The sequence below is a fragment of the Felis catus genome, chromosome E3, assembly GCF_018350175.1.
Source record: "Felis catus isolate Fca126 chromosome E3, F.catus_Fca126_mat1.0, whole genome shotgun sequence".
In the NCBI taxonomy this organism is placed as follows: domain Eukaryota; kingdom Metazoa; phylum Chordata; class Mammalia; order Carnivora; family Felidae; genus Felis; species Felis catus.
This window is the reverse complement of record NC_058383.1, coordinates 33,667,252-33,682,519: the sequence shown is the minus strand read 5'-3', so window position 1 is coordinate 33,682,519 and position 15,268 is coordinate 33,667,252. Positions and strand designations below refer to the sequence as shown.

Here is a 15,268-nt window from a genome sequence, read left to right as displayed (position 1 = left end):
TTATAGATTTAAATATATTTGCTATCTTTCACCCTGTTTCAGTTCTCCTATTGGATACTCACATCATTCCCTCATTGGCCTATGGGAGACTTTTTTTTTTTTTTTTTTTTTTTTTTTGGTTTATTTGTTTTTGAGAGAGAGAGAGACAGAGCATGAGCAGGGGAGGAGCAGAGAGAGGGAGACACAGACTCCGAAGCAGGCTCCAGGCTCTGAGCTGTCAGCAAACAGCCCGATGCAGGGCTGGAACCCAAGAACTGTGAGATCATGACCTGAGCCGGAGTCGGACGCTCAACCGACTGAGCCACCCAGGCACCCCATGGGAGACTCTTGAACTTGGCACCGTTTGCCATGGCTCCTGTCGCCGTGCTCCCCAGGCATGCTTACTGCTCCAGACCTAAAATCAGCCGTTTCTCCAAGGAGCCATTTGGCCACTAGGGTTACACAGCTTTCTTTTTTCTACACAAACTCTAGCAAACAAATGAAGCCATTCTGCAGTTTCACAACAGGTGCATCTTCGTCCCCATAACTGACTTTGGAAAACAAAAGCTCTGAGGATTTCTTCTACTTTACCCCCTGCTATGCCCCACCCGCAACCCCCCTCAGGCAGTGAGCACCAGGCTGACTTTAGTGTGAATTCAGGAAAGAGGAAGGCGGGGAGACCCAGGGAAAAAACCCAGGATATGTAAAGCTCATAGCACGTGAACTAGGTGATCAGATAAATGATTAATCCCATCCTTCTGATTTGTTCTTTCCTCCTGTCTACAAAAACATACCTTTGAATTCAATAATTCTTAGCAGCGTTAATACGACTACTTCTCACTGGAGAGGAGGAAAATGCAGAGAATCAACTAGTTACATTGTAACGCACGTTGCTGAGAAATGCCTCTTCTGGTGTTTGTGCAGCTCCTGCTCCCAGAGCCTCCGGGAGCTGGCTTTCCTGCCCCAACATGCGATTTTGTAGCAGCGATGCACATTTGAATCCTGGAAACTCCTCCGTGCTCTCCCTCCTCTTTCCACACCCGGCCCCTCCTCCTCATCTTGTCAGAATCTAAAGTTCAGAAAGACAAGTTCATGGAACTCAATGCCAGGAAGCCTTGAGTAATCTCGCTTTGCATAATACAGTTCTTAGGGTTGCTTTTCAAATGCCAAAACGCCTTGTCATCTAAGTTTCTTTCTTGTTTTTGATAAAGAAGTGGGTACTAAGGAATATTGCTGTGTGGAAGGAAGAACAGTGATCCAGGTAAGGCCATTGATTTTTTTTTTTTAATGTTTATTTATTTATTTTGAGAGAGAGACCACAAGCAGGGAAGGGGCACAGTGAGAAGGAGAGAGAGAATTCAGAGCAAGCCGTAGTCTCAGCGCGGAGCCTGACATACGGCTCGATCTCCCGACCGTGAGATTATTACTTGAGCTGAAATCAAGAGTCAGACGCTCAACAGACTGAGCCACCCAGGCACCTCCGGGTCAATGAGTCTTTGAATCGACCTTTTGTATATGGATATCCAGTTGTCCCAACCTATTGGTTGCTTGTCTACCTATGTACCTGGTGGTTCCCCTCCCTGTATTACAGCGTCTAGGTGAACCTGTTAGATAAATGTCTCTGGGGTGCCTGCCTGGTTCAGTCGGAAGAGTGTGCGACTCTCGATCTTGGGGTTGCAGGTTCGAGTCCCACAATGGATGTAAAGGTTACTTAAAAAAACAAAATCTGTTCAGTGTCGTGTTCCTCGTGTGCAGTCAAGACTGAGATTCACTTTACTGAAGCATTAATCAAAATTATTTCACAAATTATTCTTATGATTCCTTTTAAAAAAGAGACAGCAGCAGCAAGGGGTGTATCTCGAGGTCCCGCATAATTCCCTTTCTACTTTGAAGTCCTCTGATGAGGATAAGGGACGTGGATGCAACACGGTTATTGTTGCTCAGTCGCAAATGGAGCTTTAGTTTCACAAAATGTGAAAGCAACGCTCCTAACCCTTTAAAAAATAAATCTGGGGGCGCCTGGGTGGCTCGGTGGGTTAAGTGTCCAACTGCAGCTCAGGTCATGATCTAATGGTTCATGGGTTTGAGCCCCGTGTTGGGCTCTATGCTGACGGCTCAGAGCCTGGAGCCTGCTTCGGATTCTGTCTCCCTCTCTCTCTGCCCCTCCCCAGCTCATGCTCTCACACTGTCTCTGTCAAAAATAAATAAACTCAATAAAAAGAAATTAAAAAAAAATTCTTAAAAATTTTTTTAAATAAATAAATAAATAAATAAATAAATAAATAAAATATTTTAAAGAGACAGAGGCACGCATTTTGTAGGGGAGAAGCAGTTCTGAACCCTGATTGTGGTGGTGGTTACACGAATCTGTGCACGCGTGATAGAATTCCATAGAATGGAGCACACACACAGAATGTGTGCAAAAGCTGGAAAGTGGACACGGTTTGCAGTTCGCTGAAGAGCATTATAGCAGGTGTTCATTTCCTGGTTTTGATAACAGACAACATTTATTTATGTGAGATGTTATCACTAGGGGAAACTGGGTGGAAGGTATTCGGGAAATCTCTGTACTATTTTTTTGCAACCTTTTGTGAGTCTAAAATTATTTCTAAATAAAGGCTTTATTGAAAATGGGGAGGAGGGGCACCCGGGTGGCCCAGTTGGTTGAGCGTCCAACTCTCGGCTTCCACTCAGGTCATGATCTCACGGTTCCTGGGATAGAGCCCCATGTTGGGCTCCGTGCTCACACGGTCTCCCGCTCTTTCTGCCTCTCCCGCCCCTCAAAATAAATAAACTTTTTTTTAAAAATGGGAAGGAATGCAGGCTCAGTTGGTGGAGCCTGTGACTCTTGATTTCAGGGTCCTGAGTTTGAGCCCCATATTGAGTGTAGAGATTACCTACAAAAATAAAAAATACATTTAAAAAAGTGGGGGACTGAAGGACTACTTTGGGCATGGGGTTTTTGAAATAAACAAACAAGACAAAGAAAAAAAAAATAGCAACCTTTCAATGGCTTCGTGCTGCCTTCAGGATTCAGTTCAAAGCCCTCAGGATGGCATTCGAGGTCCCTCCTGACCTGGTCTGACTACTGTTCCCAGATCATTCAGGGTTTGGAACACACAATCAAAGTGTCCCATCAGTAGACACCCTAGAAACCCAGGTGGTGAAAGACAGTTAAGAGTCGTGTTCCTCGAGGCCAATCAGAGAGCTGGGCTGGGTCAGAGCCCGGGTCATGGGGACAGCTCATCAGATCCACAGTTCCCTTTTAACACAACATTTTGTAACCTCACTTTACTGAAAGAAAATCTGTGAATAATGGAGACTTTCTCCACACACAATTTACAAAAACATTATAAGGCCCCAACTACATTCTAAAAAGGAAAAACTTAGGGCCATCTGGGTGGCTCAGTCGGTTAATCATCCGACTTCAGCTCAGGTCATGATCTCACAGCTCATGGGTTCGATCCCAGAGCCTGGAGCCTGCTTCGATTTCTGTGTCTCCCTCTCTCTCTGCCCCTCCTCTGCTCACTCTCTGACTCAAAAATATAAACTTTAAAAAAAATTAAAAAAGAAAAATTAAAAGAAAGCCATTTAAAAAAATAACAAAGCCATTTATAATAAAAAGAACATGCATTTTTTTTAAGAGATGAGTTTTTTTTTTAATGTTTATATATTTATTTTGAGAGAGAGAATACACACATGAAAATGTGAGCAGGGGAAGGGGAAAGAGAAGGGGAGACAGAGAATCCCAAGCAGCCTCCATGCTGAACCGAGCTGACAAGGGGCTCGATTCCATGAACCATGAAATCATGACCTGAGCCAAAATCAAGAGCTGGATGCTTAACTGACTGAGCCACCCAGGTGCCTCAAGAACATGCATTTTTAATTTTTTTTTGAGAGAAAGACAGAGACCAACAGAACATGAGCAGGGGAGGGGCAGAGAGAGGGAGACCCAGCATCTGAAGCAGGCTCCAGGCACTGAGCTGTCAGCACAGAGCCCGATGTGGGGCTTGAACCCATGAATGTGAGATCATGACCTGAGCTGAAGTCGGACACTTAACCGAGACACCCAGGTGCCCCAAGAACATGTATTTTTTTTAAGTAAACACTTAGAGTTTATCAATCTATTTATTTTAATAATCTCTATACTCAATGTGGGTCTCAAACACATGACACTAAGATCCAAAGTCACATGCTCTTCTTTTTTTTTTTTTTTTTAATTTTTAATGTTTATTTATTTTTGAGACAGAGAGAGACAGAGCATGAACAGGGGAGGGTCAGAGAGAGAGGGAGACACAGAATCGGAAACAGGCTCCAGGCTCTGAGCTGTCAGCCCAGAGCCTGACGCGGGGCTCGAACTCACGGAACGAGAGATCGTGACCTGGGCTGAAGTCGGACGCTCAACCGACTGAGCCACCCAGGCGCCCCAAAGAGTCACACGCTCTTCTGACTGACTGAGCGAGCCAGGTGCCTGTGTAAGTAAATGCTTAGCCACAACTGTTCTGAAAGACTTAAGAGAAGCGGTCAGATGCTCCAAGTGATAGGGATGTGTCTTGTAGCCACTCAAATATCACATTTGGGAAAATATGTATGCATATACAATATAATATATTTTTTAATGTTATTATATATTTCTATATCTCATGTTTGGGGATATGAGTTTCCAAAATGGTGGACGACTCTTGGTACAATCCCCCCCCAAAAAACAAAACAGAACATGATCTTTCCAGGATTTAACTTTCTGGAAAATTCCCGATATAATGAAACAGTACAGGGGCGCCTGGGTGGCTCAGTCCATTGAGCGTCCGACTTCGACTCCGGTCATGATCTCATGGTTCATGAGCTCATCCCCTGCATTGGGTTCTCTGCTGTGAGTGAGGAGCCTGCTTTGGATCTCTGTCCCCACCCCCTCTCTGCACCTACCTTGCTCTCTCTCAAAAATAAACATTAAAAAAAAGAAAGAAACAGTACAAAAGATACTTTGTGATTATGTATACAACAGAAGTAAGTTAAAAGCTTATAGGATTTTTTTGAGTTGTTGTTTTTTTTTTTTTTTACCACCTTCATGAAGGGTCAGTGGGATGTTCAGAAGTCACATAGGGGACCCAGAACAACTCTTCATTTTGTGGCACTGTCTGATGCATTGCAAGACATTTCCCATCCCCAGCGGGTGCCTACTGAATACCGGTGGTGCCCCAATAACTATGGAACCAAAAAGGGCTCCTCAAATTTCCCAAATGTTCCCTGGGAGGGGCAGCCACTTCTCATTGAAAATCAGTCTTTTAGAGCTGTGCTTACCCCGTATGGGAGCCAAGAACCAACCTAGCCCTTGAAATGTGGGGAGTCCCCTAAAGTGAGATGTGCTGATGGTATAAGAAACACACAGGATTTCACAACTCAGTGTGAGAAAGAAGACAATGTTTGTGTCCTCCCCAAATTCATATGCTGGAATCTTGCCCCATAATGTGATGGTGTTAGGAGGTGGGCCTTTGGGAGGTGATTGGTCACGAAGGGTGGAGACCCCATGACTGGGATTAGTGTTCTCATAAAGGGGACCCTGAGAGCTGTCTCTCCACCAGGTGTGGACACAGAGGGAAGACACCGTCTGGGGACCAGTAAGAGCCCCTCTCCAGACCCTGGATGTGCCAGCGCCTTGATCCTGGACTCCCCAGCCTCCAGAACCGCAACAAGTAAATGCGTATAAGCCCCCCAGGCTGCGGTATTTTTGTCATAGTAGCACGAACGGGACTAAGATAGCACATATGGCTCCAATTCTGTCTCACTTCTTTTTCTCTTAAGTTGTTTTTTTTTTTAATATTTATTCATTTTTGAGAGGGAGAAAGAGAGACAGAGCATGAGCAGAGGAGGGGCAGAGAGAGAGGGAGACCCAGAATCCGAAGCAGGCTCCAGGCTCTGAGCTGTCAGCACAGAGCCCGACGTGGGGCTCGAACTCATGGACTGTGAGATCATGACCTGAGCTGAAGTCGGACGCTTAAGCGTATGAGCCACCCAGGCACCCCCGTCCCACTTCTTGTTTTCTTGCTCAGGTAGGGAGAGGTCTGGCCTTTGCTTCTATGTACCTTGGGATCTGAGGCCTCTGAAGATTTGGTGTGTCTGTAGAGGCAGGTTAGGAGACATTTCTACAAGGTGGAGAAGAAAGGAAGGAGCACAGGGGAGGCTGTGGTCATCAGAGTCCTCGGGCTCTCCCAGTTCACCCAGGGAACTGACCCAGCAAGGGTGTTCCAGGGCCTCCTGGAGAATGACGTGTGGCTCTGGGGGGGCACCAGCAGAGCAATGTCCTACTGCTATGGACGGGCATGGGAAAGATGGCAAGAGGTGCCAGGTGAGATTAGCCGGGAGACCTGCCAGGAGCTGCAGAGAAAGCCTCCGCATCAGGAGACAGGCTAGCTGGACGAGGCTGACCGTGGTGGGGCACAGGAGCCCTCAGCAGCCTGGCATCCCCACACTCTCAAGTGGGAGCAGAACAGGGATCTGGAGTGGTCGGCAGGCTCAGTGCACGAGGGGGGCCTGAACACCAAGCAGGGGGAAGGGGCAGGATGCTCTGAGTGCCCCCCCCCCAAGTCTGGCAGGTGGCCTGAGGAGGGTCAGATAAGCATTTGCTTAAGACAGATGATGCTGGGGCACCTGGGTGGCTCAGTCGGTTGAACGTGTGACTTTGGCTCAGGTTACGATCCCACGGTTCCTGGGGTTCGAGCCCCGCATCGGGCTCTCGGGCTCTGTGCTGACAGCTCAGAGCCTGGAGCCTACTTCGGAGATTCTGTGTCTCCTTCTCTCTCTGCTGCTCCCCTGCTCATGCTCTGTCACTCTGTCTCTTAAAAAATAAAAGAAAAAAACAAAGTTAAAAAAAAAAAAATGATGCTGGCTGCAATGAGGAAAGCAGACAGCAGGGGGCGAGAGGAGGCCAGCAGAGGTCATCCTGGGATGTCCTCGAGCAAACAGGCCAGACACCCTGAACAAGTGCGTCCTGCTCTGGACGCCTCCACACACAAATGCCGATGTAAGATGTGGTTGTGGCCCTCGAGGGTGTTACAGCCACGTCGGGCCACGAGACACGTGTTCATTGTCCCAGTGCTAAAAAAAGTAAAAGATGAGTGGGTTTCAGCAGAGTCTTGCTGCAGCATGAATAAACAGTCAGACAACAGGCGAATCTGTTGGGAGGATGTGCTTTAACCTCTGAGGCCAGTTGGCCCGTGTCATACCTGGCCACAGGCACTGACCTCCCAGATACCGTGTCTCAAGATTTTCCTGGAAGGCAGTATGGTGTGTAGTTGTAAGGTCACAACCTTTCACTCCTGTTAATTCACCTTTCAGAGCTTCTGTTTCTTCGTCCATAAAATCAGATCGCCATTTCCACCATAGTGTGGGTATGAGGATTCGCTGAGGCAACGCATCAGAGTGCTTAGCCCAGTGCACTCAAGAAATGTTAATGATTCTCTTTATGGGCATTGTTTTCTTTTCTCGAGTAAGGGTAATCCATATATATAATTTTTTTTATTAAAAAATGTTTTTTAATCTTTATTTTTGAGAGAGAGAGAGAGACAGAGCGTGAGCAGGGGAGGAACAGAGAGAGGAGACACAGCATCCGAAGCAGGCTCCAGGCTCTGAGCTGTCAGCTCGGAGCCCGATGCAGGGCTCAAACCCACACTCTGGGAGATCATGACCTGAACCGTAGTCGGACGCCCAACCGACTGAGCCACCCAGGCGCCCCTATATCGTTTTTTTTAAAGCTTATTTTTATTTCAGAAAGAGAGGGAGAGAGAGAATCCCAAGTAGGCTCCGTGCTGTCAGTGCGGAGCCTGACGTGGGGCTTGATCTCATGAACCATGAGATCATGGCCTGAGCTGAAATCAATATTCGGACACTTAACCAACTGAGACTCCCGGGCGCCCCTACATGTATTATTAAGTTATTGTTCAAGAGTACCTGAGAGCAACGTCTACATCTGTCATCTGTGTCTGCCATAAACCTACTTCCAGGAGGGAGAGTGGAGGAGGGAGCCTGCCCCTGTCCACAGTGCTGAATCTTCCTGGTGTGGGTGTGGCCTGTGATGCCTCCTCTCCGACCCATTCACATCTTGCATGGCGTTCTCAGCCCAGATGCCCTCTGGAGTGATGCAACACAGTGTCCCTGATCTCCCAGACATGCTAACGTGTAGTGAAATAGCACACACGGCATGATCTCGCTGTGGAAAGACACACGTTGTGTGCATGTTCATTTTTGTAGAACACACATTGGGCACAACTCATCGAACAAGTTTATAGAAATAAATAGAAATTTATTAGAATTTATAGAAATATATAGAAGGATGTATATCAAACTGTTAATGGTGTTTGTCACGTTACAGCGGGCTTGGTGACGGCGAGAGCTTTGCTCTTAGTGACTCACGCTCTTTCGTGGTGTTTTTTTTATTGTTTTAACGATAGCCTCTACATTATTTTTTTTTAAGATTTTATTCTTTCTTTAATTTTTAATTTTTAAATTTTTAAAAAAATTTTTTTAACGTTTATTTATTTTTGAGACAAAGAGAGACAGAGCATGAATGGGGGAGGGACAGAGAGAGAGGGAGACACAGAATTGGAAGCAGGCTCCAGGCCCTGAGCCATCAGCCCAGAGCCCGACGCGGGGCTCAAACTCACGGACCGCGAGATCGTGACCTGAGCTGAAGTCGGACGCTTAACCGACTGAGCCACCCAGGCGCCCCTAATTTTTAAATTTTTAAAAATTTATTCATTTTTCGGGGGGGGGGAGAGAGAGAGAGAGAGAGCGCGCACAAGCGGGGGAGGGGCAGAGAGACAGGGAGACACAGAATCCGAAGCAGCTCCAGGTTCTGAGCTGTCAGCATGGAGCCTGACGCAGGGCTCCGATTCACAAACCGCAAGGTCGTGACCTGAGCTTAAGTCGGACACTTAACCGACTGAACCACCCAGGTGCCCACCAATAAATTCTAATTTTCACTGACCACTTGCTATATCACAGGCACAGTGCTAAGTACTATAAATACATTATTTTGCGTGACTCTTTATCTACACAGTAGATACCATTATTATCCCCATTTTACTGATGAGGAAACTGAGGCCATTGAGATAAATCAACTTGCCTGGTATCTCGTGCAGTCAGCGTGGCAGAGTATAATTTCCAAAAATGGTCACAGCAATATCTCCGGTCCCATGTGCCTTTCCAGAACCTTCTGGCTCCCTGGCAAGAAGCAGAATCGATTTCCTCTCCATCTGACCTTAGGCAGAAGCTTGTAACTGCTTCAATTAATACAATATGGGGGAAGTGATGTTAGTTAACTTCCAACACTAGGTCACGAACATGATACAACTTCCAGCTGACTCTCTCTCTCTCTCTCTCTCTCTCTCTCTCTCTCTCCTCTCTCCTCTCTCTCTCTCTCTCTCTCTCTCTCTCCTCTCTCTCTCTCTCTCTCTCTCTCTCTCCCTCCTCTCTCTCTCTCTCTCTCTCTCTCTCTCTCTCTCTCTGTCTCTCTCTCTTGGCATGTTTGGCCCTGCAGCCCAGCCACGACGCTGTTTGAAGACCCAAACCAACCACGCAGAGAGACCCATGTGGAGAGAAACTGAGGACGAGCCTACATGCAGCTTCGACCACCGAACGTGGGAATGAGGGAGCCTTCAGGCGTCTTCTAGCGGAAGCCCTGGATAAGGAGGAGCAGACACAAGTCCTCGTGGCTGACGCGCCTTCTGAACTCCTGAGCCACGGCACCTGGGAGCAAAGTACACAGCGTCCCGGTGGCAGTGAGTTGGGGGGCACTGGAGCGGCTAACACGTCAGGGGTTGAAATCGGGAATCCCCGGCTCTTTGCGCTCTACTTCCGCCCTTTCCCAGCTCTTGCTACCTGCTGAACCACCAGCAGTGTTCTTAGCAAGTCGGCAGGCTCCCATCTCCCAGCCTGGGGACCTCTGACTAATCTCAAGAGCAGTCATTTATATTTGGAGAAGAAAAATCAGAATCCAAAGACAATTGTTCACAGAATGTGGAAGAGGCTCCCCTGTCTTTGGTGAGAGCTCTGGTTCTTTCCAGAAAGGAGAGGCTCCAGCCCACGGATGGCCCACCCCCACGCCAGAAAACCTGAGTCAAACAAAAAGTAATGAGAACGTCTGTTCATGCCTGCCGCCCTTGCTGTTCGCGCTGATCACAAAGGCTCCTTTTTTGTTGTTGTTGCCGTGTTTAATAAGTCTCTAAGCATCTGTCAAGGCAAGCATTCTCTTTTCTATGCCCACCTTACCTCCCTCCAAAACAGTGGGGCTTCTTCCTTCCATTTGGTGTAGCATTAAAAAAAAAAAAAAATTTGCACTTAACTTTTCCTGGGCAGGCCTAGAAGCGCATCTGTGAGCCTTCAGGCTGGAGAGCCCAGTTTGGCTGAATGTGAATCTGTTTTCTTCCTTCTGGGCATGAAGATCCATTAGGATGCATTGCAAGATGGGAAATGAAAAAAGAAAGAAATAGAAAGAAAGAAAGAAAGAAAGAAAGAAAGAAAGAAAGAAAGAAAGAAAGACCCAACCATCTCGTCCTAACCTCTTTAAAAAAAGTGATAATTAAAACAACAACAAAAAATAAGGATAATTGAAACAAAGAATGTATTCATTTATACACCACCAGGGAATTCAAGCGTAGTTTGTCTCTGGACGAGGCTGGACCCAGCAGCTCAGATAATACCATCCGGACTCAGAATCTCTGCATTCATCATCTTTGCCTTCTCTGTGGGGTTTCATTTCCTGGCTCCTCTGGGTGTTACATGGCCACTTCACTGAATCAAATGTAGAGGAAGGCAGAGTTTCTCTGTCCAATAGCTTGAAAAGACATCAAGGAATGGGGACTTGTTTTCTCTGGCTGACCCTTCATGGGTCATGAGCCCTGTCCTCAACCAATCAGCATGGCCCAGAGGAGTTCACCTGTTGGCTTCCTTTAGGTCAAAGGCTGTGAATCTGACTTCACAGGAGACTGATAAAACAGAACACAAGTGGCCACTACCGGATGGAATTAGGATGCTCTGAGGAAGACACGTTAAATATCCACAGATTCTCATAGAAGATTCCACTCACAGAAGATGATGCGGAAACAGTCCTTATGAACACTTGAAAAGATGCCTGAGCTCACTGGTAATCTGGGAAATGCAAAGTAAAACATCAAACAAGAAATAACATTCCCACCTCTCCCATCCAGGGGTGATGAGTGAAAGCTGTACCCAGCTAGCGTTGGTAAGAGTACAGGAACAGGGGGCGCCTGGGTAGCTCAGTCGGTTAAGCATCCAACTTCGGCTCAGGTCATGATCTCGCGGTCCATGGGTTCGAGCCCCACATCGGGCTCTATGCTGACCACTCGGAGCCTGGAGCCTGTTTCGGGTTCTGTGTCTCCCTCTCTCTCTGACCCTCCCCTGTTCATGCTCTGTCTCTCTCTGTCTCAAAAATAAATAAACGTTAAAAAAAATTAAAAAAAAAAGAGTACAGGAACGGGGTGCTCATACAATGACAGTGGGGTGTCAACTGGGGCACCCTTGGGGGGCAACAATCTAACAATACATTCTGAAGGTTTAAGTCCTCACTTCTAGAAATCTCTGGAAATCGCTGTGAGTGCCCAAAGACAGGTATATAAGTGATGATGGCCAAAGGATTGTTTGTTAAAATGAAAAGAGTGGAAACACCTTAATGGTCCGTCCACAAGAAATGGACACATTACAGCATCTTCCTGCTCTGTGCCACCCTCGAAGTGAGGGAGGTAGGCCCAGTATGAACTGACATGGGATGCTTTCTAAAATGTATCAAGTGCAGGGACACCTGGGTGGCTCAGTCAGTTAAGTGTCTGCCTTCAGCTCAGGTCATGATCTTACAGTTCGTGGGTTCGAGTCCTGCATCAGGCTCTCTGCTGTCCATGCAGAGCCCGCTTCAGGTCATCTGTCCCTTTCTGTCCCTGCCCCTCCCCTCCCCACCCTCTGAAGCAAATAAATAAATAAGCTAGCAAGTAAGTAAGTACAATGTATCAAGTGCAAACAGCAACATGCAAAAAATGCAGGAGGTATGATCCCATTTGTGGAAAAGAGAAAATATTTAAGAGACGGTCTGGGTGGCTTGGTCAGTTAAGTGTCTGACTCATGGTTTCGACTCAGGTCATGATCTCAGGGTTTCGTGAGTTTGAGCAGTGAGTTCACAGGCAGCTCGGAGTCTGCTTGGGATTCTCTCTCTCCCTCTTTCTCTCTGCTCCTCCCCCACTTGTGCTGTCTCTCTTTCAAAATATATAAACTTAAAAAAAAAAAACTTAAAAAAATTTCTAAAATGAGAGAGTAGAATGCAATGGTCATGTGTATAGAATCTGGGGCCGGGCTATCTGGGTTCGAATCCCAGCCCCTCGTCTCTGAAGCCGTGTGGCTTTGGGGAGGTTACCTCACCCCTCTGGGTCGGCGTTTCCTCCTGTGTAAAAGAGAGATTATGGAATTCGTGGCATATGGTCGTGTAGATTAAATCAGTTCATCTACGTAAATTGCTTTCAGCAGTGCTTAACATGTAGTCAGTGCCCAGTTGGCGTGAGCTGATAGCCCTGTGCACAGATCCACATAAATGCAGAGCAAAGAGGCTGTAAGGATGTGCTCCAAACTGTTGATGGCAGAAGCTGATGGCAAGGAACTTCGTACTTTGCTGTACATCGATTTGAATCGTTAGAGTCTTTCACAAAAATATGTTTGTGTATGACCAGAGTAATAGTTTTAACCCCCTGCCCTCAGATCCCCCACCGTGATGTCCCTTCACAGGCTTCCTTTTGTGGAATACTGTCATTCTGTGAGGGACAGGGCAGGGTCTAGCTCGGCCCAACCCCCACTCTTGTGGGGATGGAGAAAGGAAAGCTGCCAGAGGTTAAACCACTTGTCCAGCCTCAAGCTTTGACTCACTGGCCAGACAGGGGCCCACGCCCAGAATCCCGTTACCTCCAACTGCCCTCCCCCCCCCGCCCCCCAAATCTGCCTTGGGCCTCAGGCCTCAGCAGTCCATGGTCTTTACGCCCTTAAGTCACATTTTCCTCCTTCTTTAGGCTAAACAAACTGGCTAAATGGCCCTCACTCCAAATGTTCTGTTGTAGCAGAGCCTGGGTGGCTCGGTTGGTTAAGCTTGATTTCAGCTCAGGTCATGGTCTCATGGTTCATGAGACTGAGCCCCACAGCGGGCTCTGTGCTGATGGTGCAGAGCCTGCTTGGGATTCTTTCTCTCCCTCCCTCTGCCCCTCCCCTACCTCTCAAAATAAATAAAGTTAAAAAAAAAACAAACAAAGAGGGGCGCCTGGGTGGCTCACTCGGTTGAGTATCTGACTTTGGCTAAGGTCCTGATCTCGTGGTTCGTGATTTCGAGCCCCACGTCAGCCTCACTGCTGTCAGCGTGGAGCCCACTTTCTTTGAAAAAAAAATTTTTTTTTCAACGTTTATTTATTTTTGGGACAGAGAGAGACAGAGCATGAACGGGGGAGGGGCAGAGAGAGAGGGAGACACAGAATCGGAAACAGGCTCCAGGCTCTGAGCCATCAGCCCAGAGCCCGACGCGGGGCTCGAACTCCCGGACCGCGAGATCGTGACCTGGCTGAAGTCGGACGCTTAACCGACTGCGCCACCCAGGCGCCCCTGAGCCCACTTTCTTTGGATCCTCTGTCCCTCTTTCTGCTTTGGATACTCTGTTTCCCGCCCCTGCCCCTCCCACTCTCTCTCTCTCTCTCTCTCTCAAAAATACACAAATACATAAACATTTTTTTAATGAAAAAAAAAAAAAAAAAGAAAGAAATGTCCTGTTCTGTCCTCTTGCCAAACCTGGGAAGCAGACAATATTTCCTCATTTTTCAGGTGAGGAAATTGGAGAACAGAATGGTCACGTAGCATGCCAAGGGCACACAGCTAACAAGCAGCAGAGCTGGGTTTCACAGCTATCTCTTTCTGATGTTAAGGCTGTGTTCTTTTTTAAAAAGTGACTTAATTAGTGGGTTGTTTTTTTTTACTATACTTATTTTTATTTCCATGTTTTGCTAAATAAGTTAAAAAAAATCTTTTTAAATGTTTATTTATTTTTGAGGGAGAGAGACTGAGCAAGGAAGGAACGGAGACCGAGGGAGACACAGAATCCGAAGCAGGATCCAGGCTCTGAGCTGTCAGCACAGAGCCCGATGCGGGGCTCCAACCTACAAACCTTAAGATCATGACCTGAGCCGAAGTCGGATGCTTAGGCGGCTGAGCCACCCAGGCACCCCAGGGTTTTTTGTTTTTTTAGATTTAATTAGCGTTTTTTTAATTTTTATTTTACTTTTATTTTTATTTTTGAGACAGAGAGAGACAGAGCATGAACGGGGGAGGGGCAGAGAGAGAGGGAGACACAGAACTGGAAGCAGGCTCCAGGCTCTGAGCCATCAGGCCAGAGCCCGACGCGGGGCTCAAACTCACGGACCGTGAGATCGTGACCTGAGCTGAAGTCGGAGGCTTAACCGACTGAGCCACCCAGGCGCCCCTTAATTAGCGTTTTTAAATAAGTTACTCCCGGCACCATCCATCCAAGAAAACCTGAAAGCTGGACTGCTATCTGAGGTTTTACCGCTGCCAGCGTTCAGACCTTACAGGGGCCTCGGATTCTTGCTTCCAGGATCTACGTGTCTCTCTGGGCCCTGCTGGCCTGCACTGAATGTGTGGTTTTGCCTGGATCAGACTGTCCCAGCCAAGAGGGCAGAGTCAAGATGAGAAAGGAGCCTTGGACTATGTTGAGCCCCTGGCTTCACCCCAGGGAAGAGCCCAGCGAGGCCAAGAACCAGAGTATGAAAGAGTCAGCACACAGGGAAGCAGAAACGATGACTCAGCTCCGGGTCATGATTTCCCTCTTCCTTGCCTGAGACATGAGTCATGGCCTGTACGTCTTTAATTTTCTGACTTCTAACTCATCCCAGCAGGGAATGGGAAGCTGATGAAGGAAAACTCCCTGCAGCATGGGCCGTGGCCCCAGATGGCCCGACTTCAAATTCTGTCTTCCACTTTAATCGTGGGACCTTAGCAAATCACTGAGCCTGCATTTCCCCGGCTGTGAACTGCAGATGCTAACGCCTATCTTGCTAGGTTCCTCCGCCTAATCAGGATTCACTGAGCACCTACTATGTGCCAGGCAAGGGGATGTGGTAGTAAATAAAACAGACAAAACTCCTGCCCCCATGAAGCTTACATTCCAGGGAGAAAAAACAACAATGAACAAATTTGTGTATGTCACATTGTAACGTATATGTCATATTGTAACATATGACAT

The 15,268-nt window shown here is 47.3% G+C and overlaps 2 long non-coding RNA genes across 6 annotated transcripts in view; one reads left to right on the top strand and one right to left on the bottom strand.

Annotated features, from left to right (window-relative positions):
- Positions 1–236: 236 nt before the first annotated feature.
- LOC123382642 lies at positions 237–10,365 on the top strand. Its single transcript, XR_006591308.1, has 2 exons — positions 237–1,240; positions 9,512–10,365. It is a non-coding gene; the product is annotated as an uncharacterized LOC123382642 (long non-coding RNA).
- Positions 10,366–10,571: 206 nt separating this feature from the next.
- The window catches only part of LOC109495300, a 30,163-nt gene continuing 25,466 nt past the window's right edge, over positions 10,572–15,268 (bottom strand). For all 5 annotated transcript variants that reach the window (XR_002738939.2, XR_006591305.1, XR_006591306.1 and 2 more), the window contains one exon: positions 10,572–11,121. This is a non-coding gene — a long non-coding RNA (uncharacterized LOC109495300). The remainder of the gene's footprint in view (positions 11,122–15,268) is intronic.